Genomic DNA, 13,500 nt, shown 5'->3' on the forward strand with positions numbered 1-13,500 from the left:
CCTAATGGGTCACACATGTGTTCTAACACATGGGTGACCCCTTAGGACCACACAAGGCCCCTTGCAAGACATGTCCACCCCTTAGGACTTATTAGGACCACATAAGACCAAATGGTGTCACAAGGGGTATTATGTGGTCCTAAGGGGTCACACATGTGTTCTAACACATGGGTGACCCCTTAGGACCACACAGGGCCCCTTGCAACACATGTGCACCCTGTAGTACCCCTACTCATTTGAACTCATTAGAGTCATATTTTTTTTTTTTTTTTTTTCAGTTGATACATTACCATGATGTGTTATTCAAATTTTTATGACATTATTTCATGCTTTATCTGGATATGAGATGCATAATTTATTTGTAGTATTTCAGTAGTTGTGATTTATGGCATTTTATGGATTATTGCTATATACTGACACTTTACTTTATCTATGCAATGTGGAATTATATGTTGTGTGTCTGAGAGTGTATTGGATGCAAGGGAACGATTTTTCTTCACTCATTTCGGTGAGACAAGGAACGTCGCGATTCTCCTTCATTAGTGTGTACGCCATGTTTTTTATATTATATATGCATGTGTGGTTCGGTGATGCAGGATATTGCAGGTACAAGTACCGGGTAGGTACGAGGTATCGTCTCCACCTAGCTTCACAGGTTTGAGTGTGCCTTATATTTTTCGATGGAAGTGGAGGAGATAGTAGTTGACCCTATTTTACTTAGTTACACTCGTGTGAGTGTCATTAGTTGGTTGTCCTGTCAGTTAGTTCGGCCTTCGTATTTTGTTGTTTGATCTTTTTTATGAGTATTTGCTTGAGATTTGTTTAGTTTGTGTGTTTTAGTGGATTTGATTAATTAATCAAGTTTATGGAGTTATCTCATAGTTGAATTATGTATGTATTGAGATTATAAATTTAATTAATTAAAAGAAGTTATTAAATTAAGTTGCCAGCTGCAAGATATTAGAAATATATTTAATTTAAATTTTAGTGGAAAAATAAATTAGATTAATTGCATTTATTGTTTCCTAGAATTTTAAATAAATAAAAGAATAAATAAATAAATAAATAAATAAATAAATAAATAAATGAATAAAAGAATTCATTAAAATTATAGCATTGCTTTAATTTCTTTATTTAGAAAATTAATTAGAGTTGCATGAGAAAAGAAAAGAAAGAAAAATAATTTTTAATTATTGCATGTTAACTTATCCTTGATTAGAATATTAGAAAAGAAAAGAAAATTGCTTTTATTCTAAATTTAGGTTTTTGGGACAAAAGATATTCAACCTAGAATTTTAGTTTAAAAAGGGGAATACGTCATTATTTTAGGATACACAGGAAACGGGTCATGGATTTAGGTGAAGAAATTTATTTGGAAGCTTGTTGAAAGGATTAGGGCTCTTCTACAGATTTCTTCCAGGAAAGCTATACCAGGTTGGGTGGCTTCTTTTGATTGTTGTTTTAAGAAAATATTTCTATTTCTTCTATCTTTCTGAATGATGTGTGTGTTAAGATGTTTGCCAAATCTAAAATCCCGCCTGCATATTTCTTGTTCTTGACTAAAGTCCATTTCTGAAGTTAATTTCTAGATTATGAAAAGAAATTATTTCTTGAGTGTTTGTGGATTAAATATTGAGAAAATTGGGAAAATTATTATGGCAAATTTTGCCAAGATTTTTATTATGCATGGAAATTGCAAGGTTTGGGAGGAATGGGATTTACCAGAGAAATCATTCCCTCTTGTTTTTTTTTGTTCCGACGTTGGCTATGGCAATCTTTTAATTGTATCTTACTGAAATTTTTATTTACTTTAGAAATAAACTTAATTATTAATTAAATTTAATGGTTTATGTAAGTTTTGGGGAAATGGTTTTATTTAATTATTTCTGAAAAAATAAATTGTATTAAATTATTGGGAAATAAATTTCATGGGAAAATTAATATTGAAGATTGGAAATTATAGTTTGTATGGTATTAAAATTATAATTTAAAAAAAATTAAAAAATATCAGATGGTAGCAGGCTACCGCCTACGGTAGTAATGCTACCGACGGTAGCATGTGCTACTGTAGTGTAGCAGATGCTACCGTGTGGGTAGCATATGCTACCATGCGGGTAGCAGTGCTACCACACGACAACACACTGCCCTAGGGTAGCAAGCTACCAAACCTAAACTAAACTGCAGTATGCACTGCGTTTCCCTTGCTTGGCCACTAAATTTTATGATTCGGATTTGTTTAATTTATTTAATATGTCAAATAGTAGTAGTAGTAGTAGTAGTAGTAGTAGTAGTATATATATATATATATATATATATTATTGGCTGTGGATTTAATTAGGTTATTTAAAAAAAATAAAGTTTTTTCATATTTAATGGAAATGAGAATTATTTCAAATTTAAATCTTTTTGTTATCATATATTTTAATGTGATATAATTATATAATATAATATTATGTACTTATAATATATTATAATATAAATATATTTTTTTTAATTTGGGATTTCATTTAGATTATTGATATAGTCAAATTGGATCTGGTTGTTAATAAATTATGAACATATACATTAGGAGATTAATTTTTATGTGCTTGGTTTGAACCTTATTGGACAAATGACAAGATTGATTTCTTTGTATTAAAATAGTTGTAAATTCTTATAATCTGGAAATTCTTTATTTGCAAGATATTTATGGTTTTGGCTATTGTAAGAAAAGATTGCCTGTAATAGGATCTTGTGTAAATGGTGTTTGCAGTCAAGCTTAATTTTGTTGCAATTCTGGTTGAGTTGTCATTGTGTCCTATGTTATTATATCTCCTTGGTCAGGTGTTGTATAACCTTATTGATGTGAGCCATTGTGTGTTTTGTCCAAATGGTCAATCTTGGGTTAGTGATTGTGTATCTTTCACCTGTGGTTTGTCAGGATTAGTTATGGCTATCTGTTTCACCATAGAGTACTCGCAGAGATACCTTTTCTATTATTGTCCTATGAGAGAGAGTGGCTTTCGAGTAGGGGCCGTGCCCGAAGTGGATGACAAGATAACCCGTCGAAAGTCAGTTAAAAAGTGATAACCTAATAATATATATTGGGGGGGAGTGGAATAAATATTAATTAAGATAATGTACCTTGTGCATAGGTGAAGTACTAGTACAGGGCTCATAATGTTACGAGAAGGCCTGGAATGGCAAACTTACCACCTTGTCTTCACGAAAGGATTGGTAGGGTCTGCATTAGACTTAGTTGGAACCAGAGGTTCGGGAGAGCTTACTAGGACAGTGAGTCAGGACCTATGGAGGTTGTACCATGGTATCCATCTTAAGCTATGTGATGACACTCTCGCCTTAGAGTCACTAGTGTTTTTGAGTTGAGTCACGTTGATGTTTGCAGAGTCTTGTAGTTCTTTTGTACTTGTCTTACTTTTCTTTCTTGAGGGTTTTCTATTATCTCCTAGCACGATGGTGTGGTTCCATTTTGGGATCACATGGTCTGGTGGTAGTGCCACTTCCCATCGGATGTTCTAGGTTGTATCTTCAGGTGAGGAAAGGCTTCACTGGCATTTCTTGGTTCGTGGTTCATGTACCAGCTCATGTTCGGGATCATTGTTTAGTTGAGACCTTGTGGTCATTGTATCAAAATTTTATGTAACCTTGATATTGTAACTTTGTAATCCATGGTATTATTGGAAGCCATGTAATTATGGATATTGTGATATTATGTCAGTGGGATGTATGTTAATTCAATTGCTTTGATCTTGTGTATAAATGATTTATGGAAAATTGAATGCATTGGAATACTTGATTATTTCGTTATGGAATTTAGATGTATGTGTAGTTTTAAACTTAATCATTTACTTTATCTAATTAAATGGACAATTGGATTAACCATGGTGTTAGTATAATCTACGATTAATCTTCATTGGTAACCCTTAGGAAATCATGTGTTAGTCTTCCGCTGTGTTATTAGATGTGCAATGGTTATAATTAATGCACTTAATGTTAATTTTTTTTTATTTCACCCTTTAGTTGCCTAGTTGTGTTCTTTTCCTTTAGGGTTCCTGGTGGGGCATTACATTTGGTATCAGAGCCCAAGTTACAACATTGGGTACTCTAGGTTTGTAGTGTGCCTTTCAGTTGACCATCTTGTTTAGGTCTTAATGTTTTTATCTGTCTTGTCTTATCCTTGTTGTAGATCTGAACTATTTTCTCTTTTATGGTGCCAGGTCATGGCTAGGAAAGTTAGAGGAGGAGGTCGTATGGGTGGTCGCAAAGGAGGCAGAGGTGGAGGATAGGGCTGTGGTTTTGACCATCACAGTCCTTCACCACCACCCACTCATGTGAGTATTGAGCTGGAACAATCAGTTCATCAAGAGACGAAATGGTCTGTTCATTAGGATTCTCAGCATGCAGGAGAGCAGGTTTCGAAAAGGGAAGATCTGAGATAAATGTTTTAGAAGGTTCTATCTATATTAGGCCAAAGGCCTAAGTTTGAGCAACCTATTCATGCTCAGGTTGAGGTGCCGCATCAGCAGGTTCCGGAGGAGAGAGAGAGGGAGAGATCACCCAGGAGGAGGGAGATTCAAGCTGTCTGAGATCCACCTTCCTTGGGTCACATAAAGGGCTTGATGAGGTCCAATCCTCCTTACTTTGATGGTATGGGTACCGGTCTTGAGGTAGAGACCTGGCTCATCGGTTTGGACTGGTGTTTCGCTATGTTTCCATACAGTAGCAACACCAAGGCAAGATGTGCTATTATGCGTCTCAATAATTTTTCTTCGATCTGGTGGAGATTAGAAGAGGAGAAGATCAGTGTATGCATTGACAATGTTACATGAGAGCTATTTCTGGAGAGATTCAAGGCATGATTTCTCTCACCCTAGTGGAGGTAGACTCGAGCAGATGAGTTCTACGCCTTGCGTTAGTGTGGGATGATAGTAGACTAGTATGAATAGAGGTTCTATGAGATCAAACAGTGTGCCGGGATTGGTAATGATGAGGCTATGCTTGTTCAACACTTCTTGAGAATTTTTAATGACCGCATTAGTGGAGGAGTGAGGGCGTTTGAGCCACCTTCAGTTGAGATAGCCGTGGTGAAAGCTAGATTGGTTGAGCTCAACCTTAGCTGCGCACTTGGTGGTCAGACATGTGTGCAGATAGGGAGTGCACCTTCTAGTGGGAATAGAACTTGGGGAAATCAGTCCTACTCAGTTGCACCATTTAGGACCCCTCAGACACCCACTAAAGGTGGACAACAGCAACAACAACAACCGTCAAAACCAAAATAGTTCCAAGGCCAGCAAGGTGGAAACTCTCAATATAAGAAGAACAAGAACTAGAAGAAGGACAAACAAGGCCCTATAGGGCAGTCCTTGCAGAGTGCATCTCACACCCCTAGCCAGGGAAGTTTCCAACAGTCTAGTGGGCTGACATGTAATAGAGGAGCTTGCTTCTCTTGTGGATAGTTTGGTCATAGAGCCGCATAGTGCCCTCAATGTTTACGCAATACAGGTAGTCAGAGGCAAGCAACATCTGCACCTACAGTGGGAGATGCAGGAAGATCCCATAGAGTGTTTGCAGCGGTAGATGACCACCAAGCTGATCATCAGGGTACAGTCATTGAGGCAACATGTATGTTGCATGAAATCCCTATCTCTGTACCTTTTGATTTCAGTGCTTCGGATTCTTTCATTTATTCATCCATTGTGGAGCAGTGTGGACTCACATCTACTAAGTAGGTGGATAGGTGGTAAGTAGAGTTGGCTACAAGTGTCCGTGTTTCTGTAGATGCTTTCATTCCCAGTTGTAAGTTGGACCTAGAAACCATAGTTACCTCTATTGACCTTCAAGTTATTTCTTTGGGTTCTTATGGAGTTCTGTTGGGGATGGATTGGCTATCATCTTACAGTGCTCATGTGGATTGTCGTAAGAAGACAGTGGAGTGTTTAGATGACCTTGGCAAAGAAGTGGAGATTGTTGGAGTCTAGAGACCAATATCCCTACATATGATCTCTGCCATGCAAATTAAGCGGTGCATGCATAGAGGGTCTAAGATTTTTGCAGTTACTCTTGAGGAATTGGATGAGTCAGAGAGTCAAGAAATTATTCTTGATAGTCACCCTATTCTTAGAGAGTATGCTGATGTGTTTCCATTGGATATTCCTGTTATGCCTCCGAAGCGAGACATAGATTTTCATGTCGATTTGGTTCTTGGTACATAATCTATTTTAAGAGCTCCATATCAGATGACTACTCAGGAGTTGAGTGAGTTGAAGTTGCAGATAGAAGAATTGTTGGCTAAAGGATTCATTCATCCTAGTGTTTCCCCTTGGGGTGCACCTGTTATCTTTGTTAAGAAGAAAGATGGTTCTCTTCGATTATACATTGATTACCGACAAATGAATAAGGTAAACATCTGGAATAGATATCCATTGCCTCATATAGATGAAATTTTTGATCAGGTTAAGGGAGCCAAGGTGTTCTCTAAGATTGACCTAAAGTCTCGATACCATCAGTTGCACATTTAGGATGCAGACATTCATAAGACAACGTTTTGTACTCGTTATGGTCACTAGGAGTTCACAGTGGTGCTATTTGGGTTGACGAATGTGCCTTCAATTTTCATGAGCTTAATGAAAGGGGTTTTTCGCACCTACCTTGATTGTTTCATCATTGTATTTTTGGATGACATTTTGATTTATTCTAGATTTATGGAGGAGCACAAGGGTCACTTACGTCAGGTATTGCAGTGCTTGAGGGAGAATCAACTTTATGCCAATTTGGCAAAGTGTGAGTTTTTCCAGTCTGAGGTGAACTATCTTGGTCATGTGGTTTCGGGAGAAGGTATATCCATGGATCCTTCAAAGATCCAAGCTATTGTTGATTGGCTAGCATTGACCAACGTTTCAGAAGTTAGGAGTTTTATGGGTTTGGCCAGATATTACCATCGCTTTGTTGAAGGCTTTTCCCGAATAGAACACTCGATTACTTCTCTTTAGAGAAAAGGGAAGAAGTTTGTTTGGTCAGAACCGTGTGAGACATCTTTTAGGAACTTGAAGGAACTCCTTGTTAGTGCTCCGATTTTGGTAGTTCCTGACCCATCTAGAGATTTTATGGTATGCACAGATGCCTCTTTGGAAGGTATAGGTGCAGTGCTTATGTAGGATGGACGTGTGGTTTCTTATGAGCATCGCAAACTCAAGAACCACAAGTTGAACTATCCAGTTCACGATTTAGAGTTGGTAGCTGTAGTTCATGCTTTGGTTAGATGGCACCATTTCCTATTAGGGCATCGGTTTAAGCTACATAGTGATCACCGTAGTCTGCAGTATATATTCACGCAACCGAACATGAATGCTCGACAATGGAGATGGATGGAATTCTTCTGCAAGTATGATTTTGAGGTTCATTATATTCAGGGGAAAGAGAACATAGTGGCAGATGCTTTGAGTCATAGGCAACATGGAGTTTCAGCATTGTCCCTTGGAGTAGACTTGAGAGAGAGAATTCTAGGAGTTTTTACTCAGGATACTTGGTATCAGGATGTTAGAGCTGTGATAGAGTCTGGAAGGCCTTTAGAGGGTAGATTTTATGGATATAACCTTGAGGCAGATGGACTTCTTTGTCACCATGGACAAATATATGTACCTTCTTTGGAGGGTTTTCATGTTTTGATAAAGCCTGAGGCCCATCGTGCACCTTATTCGGCACATCCACGTGTCAAAAATATTCACGCAAATCTTAGACATATTTATCATTGGGTTGGTATGAAATGCGACATTGCTGATTTTGTGTCGAAGTGTTTAGAGTGTTAGTAGGTGAAGGTGGAGCATCAACACCTGGTAGGGCTTTTACAACCTAATTTGGTACCAAATTGGAAATGGGATATCATTTCCATGGATTTCATTGTTGGATTGCTTGTCTCTTTGCGTCGTCATGATGCTATCATGGTCATAGTTGATAGATTGACTAAGTTTGCTCATTTTGTACCTATGTGAGCTTCCTATACAACATTAGTGGTGGCACGAGTCTTCTTGGAAGATGTAATGAGATTGCATGGGATTCCGAGGTGGATCATATCTGATAGAGGTCTTGTCTTTACCTCAACATTGTGGGCCTCACTTCAGCATGCTTTGGGGACTCAGTTGAACTTTAGTTCAGCTTATCACCCAGAGACAGATGGTCAGACAGAGCAAGTGAATCAGGTGTTAGAGGATATGCTTCGCATGTATGTGATGGACCAACAGTCGCGCTGGGAGGACTATATCTATCTAGTGGACTTTGCTGATAACAATGGATATCATAGCTCCATAGGTATGTCCCCCTTTCAAGCATTGTATGGTTGTCCTTGCCACACTCCTTTGAGCTGGGATCGGCTAGAGGACAGGGTGCTTATAGGACCAGATATTCTTTGAGAGATGGAGAAACAGGTAGAGCGGATTCGTGAGCATTTGGTAGCTGCACAAGATAGGCAGAAGAAGTATAAAGATGCTAATAGGGTAGAGCATCAATTTTCTGTTGGCGACCGTGTGTTCTTGAGAGTGCGTCCGCGGAAGAGTCCGATCCGTTATGGAAAGGGTTCTAAGTTGGCGCCTCAGTTTGTTTGGCCTTTTGAGATCCTTGAGAGGATATGACATGTTGCCTACCATCTTGCCTTGCCACCGAGTCTATCCCGCATCCATGATGTCTTTCATGTTTCAATTCTTCGACCTTATCATCCTGATGTGACACATGTTCTTGATTGGAACTCTTTGCAGGTCGAGGACGGACAACTTTCCATGGAGCCCGTGCACATTCTTCAGCATCGGGATTTGATCCTCAGGGGTCGAACCATCAACTAGGTAAGGGTCATATGGGACCCAAATGATGAGACCTCGATGACTTGGGAGGATGTAGCGAAGATGAGAGAGCTGCATTCTTATTTGTTTTAGGCTTCCAGGAGTAAGCCTAGTTTTGGGGGAGTGTCAGTTTTTTGTTGGCGATCATGTGTTCTTGAGAGTGCATCCGTGGAAGACTCCGATCTGTTATGGAAAGGGTTCTAAGTTGGCACCTCAGTTTGTTGGGCCTTTTGAGATCCTTGAGAGGATATGACCTGTTGCCTACCATCTTGCATTGCCACCGAGTCTATCCCGCATCCACGATGTCTTTCATGTTTCAGTTCTTTGACCTTATCATCCTGATGTGACACATGTTCTTGATTGGAACTGTTTACAGGTTGACGACGGACAACTTTCCGTGGAGCCCGTGCACATTCTTCAGCATCGAGATTTGATCCTCAGGAGTCGAACCATCGACCAGGTAAGGGTCATATGGGACCCAAATGATGAGACCTCGATGACTTGGGAGGATGCATCAAAGATGAGAGAGTTGCATTCTTATTTGTTTTAGGCTTCCAGGAGTAAGCCTAGTTTTGGGGGGGGGGGAGAATGTAGTACCCCTACTCGTTTGAACTCATTAGACTCATATTTTATTATTGTTTGTTTTCAGTGGATACATTACCATGATGTGTTATTCAGATTTTTATGACATTATTTCATGCTTTATCTGGATATGAGATGCATAATTTATTTGTAGTATTTCAGTACTTGTGATTTATGGCATTTTATGGATTATTTCTATATACTGACACTTTACTTTATCTATGCAATGTGGAATTATATGTTGTGTGTCTGAGAGTGTATTGGATGCAAGGGGACGATTTTCCTTCACTCATTTTGTGAGACAGGAAATGTCGTGATTCTCCTTCATCGGTGTGTATGCTGTGTTTTCTATATTATATATGCATGTGTGGTTCGATGATGCAGGATATTGCAGGTACAAGAACTGGGTAGGTATGGGGTATCATCTCCACCTGGCTTCACAGATTTGAGCTTGCCTTATATTTTTCGATGGAAGTGGAGGAGATAGTAGTTAACACTATTTTACTTAGTTACACTCGTGTGAGTGTCGTCGGTTGGTCGTCCTGTCAGTTAGTTCGACCTTCGTATTTTGTTGTTGGATCTTTTTTATGAGTATTTACTTGAGATTTGTTCAGCTTGTGTGTTTTAGTGGATTTGATTAATTAATTAAGTTTATGGAGTTATCTCATAGTTGAATTATGTATGCATTGAGATTATAAATTTAATTAATTAAAAGTTATTAAATTAAGTTGCAAGCTACATGGTATTAGAAATATATTTTATTTAAATTTTAGTGGAAAAATAAATTAGATTAATTGGATTTATTGTTTCCTAGAATTTTAAATAAATAAAAGAATAAATAAATAAATAAATGAATAAAAGAATTCATTAAAATTATAGCATTGCTTTAATTTCTTTATTTAGAAAATTAATTAGAGTTGCATGAGAAAAGAAAAGAAAGAAAAATAATTTTTAATTATTGCATGTTAACTTATCCTTGATTAGAATATTAGAAAAGAAAAGAAAATTGCTTTTATTCTAAATTTAGGTTTTTTGGGAAAAAGATATTCAACCTAGAATTTTAGTTTAAAAAGGGAAATAGGTCATTATTTTAGGATACATAGGAAACATGTCAGGGATTTAGTTGAAGAAATTTATTTGGAAGCTTGTTGAAAGGATTATGGCTCTTCTATAGATTTCTTCCAGGAAAGCTATACCAGGTTGGGTGGCTTCTTTTGATTGTTGTTTTAAGAAAATATTTCTATTTCTTCTATCTTTCTGAATGATGTGTGTGTTAAGATGTTTGCCAAATCTAAAATCTTGTCTGCATATTTCTTGTTCTTGGCTAAAATCCATTTCTGAAGTTAATTTCTAGATTATGAAAAGAAATTATTTCTTGAGTGTTTGTGGATTAAATATTGAGAAAATTGGGAAAATTATTATGGCAAATTTTGCCAAGATTTTTATTATGCATGAAAATTGCAAGGTTTGGGAGGAATGGGATTTACTAGAGAAATCATTTCCTCTTGTTTGTTTTTGTTCCAATGTTGGCTATGGCAGTCTTTTAATTGTATCTCTGTGAAATTGTTATTTACTTTAGAAATAAACTTAATTATTAATTAAATTTAATGGTTTATGTAAGTTTTGGGGAAATGGTTTTATTTAATTATTTCTGGAAAAAGAAATTGTATTAAATTCTTGGGAAATAAATTTCATGGGAAAATTAATATTGAAGATTGGAAATTATAGTTTGTATGCTATTAAAATTATAATTTAAAAAAAAAAAACATCAGATGGTAGCCGACTACCGCATACGGTAGTAATGCTATTGACGGTAGCATGTGCTATCGTAGGGTAGAAGATGCTACCATGTAGGTAGCAATGCTACTGTAGGGTAGCATATGCTACCGTGCGGGTAGCAGTGCTACCACACGACAACACAATGCCCTAGGGTAGCAAGCTACCAGACCTAAACTAAACCGTAGTATGCATTGCGTTTTCCTTGATTGGCCACCAAATTTTATGAGTCGGATTTGTTTAATTTATTTAATATGTTAAAAAAAATAAAATAAATAATAATAATATTATATATATATTATTGGCTGTGGATTTAATTAGGTTATTTAAAAAAAATAAAGTTATTTCATATTTAGTGAAAATGAGAATTATTTCAAATTTAAATCTTTTTTTTTATCATATATTTTCATGTGATATAATTATATAATATGATATTCGAAGAATATACATATTATGTAATTATAATATATTATAATATATATAATTTTTTTAAATTTGGGATTCAATTTAGATTATTGATATAGTCAAATTGGATCTGGTTGTTAATAAATTATGAACATATACATTAGGAGATTAATTTTTATGTTCTCGGTTTGAACCTTATTGGACAAATGACAAGATTAATTTCTTTGTATTAAAATAGTTGTAAATACTTATTATCTGGAAATTCTTTATTTGCAAGTTATTTATGCTTTTGGCTGTTGTAAGAAAAGATTGTCTATATTAGGATCTTGTGTAAATGGTGTTTGTAGTCAATCTTAATTCCATTGCAATTCTGGTTGAGTTTTCATTGTGTCCTATGTTATTATATCTCCTTGGTCAGGTGTTGTATAACCTTATTGATGTGAGCCATTGTGTGTTTTGTCCAAATGGTCAATCTTGGGTTAGTGATTGTGTATCTTTCACTTGTGGTTTGTCAGGATTAGTTATGGTTGTCTGTTTCACTATAGAGTTCTCGTAGAGATACCTTTTCTTTTAGTGTCCTATGAGAGAGAGTGGCTTTCGAGCGGGGGTCGTGCCCGAAGTGGATGATAGGATAACTTGTCGGAAGTCAGTTAAAAAGTGATAACCTAATAATATTTATTGGGGGGGGGAGTGGAATAAATATTAATTAAGATAATGTACCTCGTGCATAGGTGGAGTGCTAGTACAGGGTTCGTAATGTTACGAGAAGGCCTGGAATGGAAAACTTACCACCTTGTCTTCATGAAAGGATTGGTAGGGTCTGCATGAGACTTAGTTGGAACCGAAGGTTCGAGAGAGGTTACCAGGATAGTGAGCCAGGACCTATGGAGGTTGTACCATGATATCCATCTTAAGCTATGTGATGAAACTCTCTCCTTAGAGTCACTAGTGTTTGTGAGTTGAGTCACATGGATGTTTGCGGGGTCTTGTAGTTCTTTCATACTTGTCTTACTTTTCTTTCTTGAGGATTTTCTATTATCTCCTTGCACGGTGGGGTGGTTCTATTTCGGGATCACATGGTCGGGTGGTAGTGCCACTTCCCATCAGATGTTATGGGTTGTATCTTCAATTGAGGAAAGGCTTCGCTGGTGTTTCTTGGTTCATGTACCAGCTCATGTTCAAGATCATTGTTTAGTTAAGACCTTGTGGTCATTGTATCAAACTTTTATGTAACCTTGATATTGTAACTTTGTAATCTATGGTATTATTGGAAGCCATGTAATTATGGATATTTTAATATTATGTTAGTGGACTGTATGTTAATTCAGTTGCTTTGATCTTGTGTATAAATGATTTATGGAAAATTTAATGCATTGGAATACTTGATTCTTTCATTATGGAGTTTAGATTTATGTGTAGTTTTAAACTTAAGCATTTACTTTATCTAATTAAGTGGACAATTGGATTAACCATGGTGTTAATATAATCTACGATTAATCTTTGCTGGTAACCCTTAGGAAATCATGTGTTAGTCTTTCGCTGTGTTATTAGATGTGCAATGGTTATAATTAATGCACTTAATCTTCAAAAAAATATTTATTTCACCCTTTAGTTGCCTAGTTGTGTTTTTTTCCTTTAGGGTTCTTGGCGGGGCATTACACACCCCTTAGGACCTATTAGGACCACATAAGACCAAATGGTGTCACAAGGGGCTTTAAGTGGTCCTAAGGGGTCACACATGTGTTCTAACATATGGGTGACCCCTTAGGAACACACAAGTCCTCTTGCAACACATGTGCACCCCTTAGGACCTATTAGGACCACATAAGACCAAATGGTGTCGCAAGGGGTCTTATGTGGTCCTAAGGGGTCATGCATGTGTTCTAACACATGGGTGACCCCTTAGGAC

The sequence above is a fragment of the Cryptomeria japonica genome, chromosome 8, assembly GCF_030272615.1.
Source record: "Cryptomeria japonica chromosome 8, Sugi_1.0, whole genome shotgun sequence".
In the NCBI taxonomy this organism is placed as follows: Eukaryota; Viridiplantae; Streptophyta; class Pinopsida; order Cupressales; family Cupressaceae; genus Cryptomeria; species Cryptomeria japonica.